The 914-nt window shown below is 45.1% G+C and overlaps 1 non-coding gene across 1 annotated transcript; it reads right to left on the bottom strand.

Moving 5' to 3' along the window:
* Positions 1-228: 228 nt before the first annotated feature.
* Positions 229-301, bottom strand: trnak-uuu (transfer RNA lysine (anticodon UUU)). The gene has a single exon. It is a non-coding gene; the product is annotated as a tRNA-Lys (tRNA).
* Between the last annotated feature and the right edge of the window lie 613 nt (positions 302-914).

Below are 914 nucleotides of genomic sequence, written 5' to 3'. Positions count from 1 at the left end.
GGTGGAAAAATCAGCTGCAGCCCAATCCACAAATAAAATATTTCCATGGAGCAGTAAAAATAAGAAACGTCGGAAGGGGGACTCGAACCCAAACCTCCAATTAAAACTGCAACCTGAACGCAGCGCCTTTGACTGCTTAGCTATCCTAACTAGGATCGGAACGGTTCATTCTCCATCATTTCTGCATTGTTCCCCAGTGAAGGCAGAATAAAAGTTTAAAATGGCACTCGCTCAACATGGGGCTCGAACCCACAGCCATGAGATTAAAAGTCTTATGCTCTACCGACTGAGCTAGCCGGGCTTTAGTGCGACTTGCCGCCGTATCTGTTATTGTAGCAAGCAGAAGACGCCATTTCCAAATTATTGGAATCAATTCTGAGGGACAGGATGAACTGTCACTGAGAAAGGCATGGACTCATCAAGAACAGTCAGCACAGATTTCTTAAGGGGAGGTCGTGTCTGACTAACTTGATTGTATTTTTCGAGGAGGTGATAAGGAGGATCGTTGAGAGTAGCGCAATTCATGTAGTCTGCATGGATTTTAGAAAGTCTTTTGAAAAGTTCCGACACAGCAGATTGGTCAAAAAAGTAAAGGCCCATGTGATCCAAGGCAATGTTGCTTGTTGGATCCAAAATTGGCTCAGTGGCAGGAAGCAAAAGGTAATGGTCGACGGGTATTTTTGCGGCTGGATGTTTGTTCCCAGTGGGGTGCCGCAGGGCTCGGGACAAGGTCCTTTGCTTTTTGTGGGATACATTAACGATTTGGACTTAAACGTAGGGGGCATGATTAAGGAATTTGCGGGTGACACAAAAATAGGCCGTGTGTTTGATAGCGAGGAGGAAAGCTGTAGACTGTGGGGGTTCAGGAAATTTTCTGATAAAAAATGCACTCAAGTTATCGATCTTTGAACGCA

Source organism: Heptranchias perlo, chromosome 32 (genome assembly GCF_035084215.1).
Source record: "Heptranchias perlo isolate sHepPer1 chromosome 32, sHepPer1.hap1, whole genome shotgun sequence".
NCBI lineage: Eukaryota > Metazoa > Chordata > Chondrichthyes > Hexanchiformes > Hexanchidae > Heptranchias > Heptranchias perlo.
The sequence above is the reverse complement of the archived record's forward strand: the minus strand, read 5'-3'. Positions and strand labels throughout refer to the sequence as shown.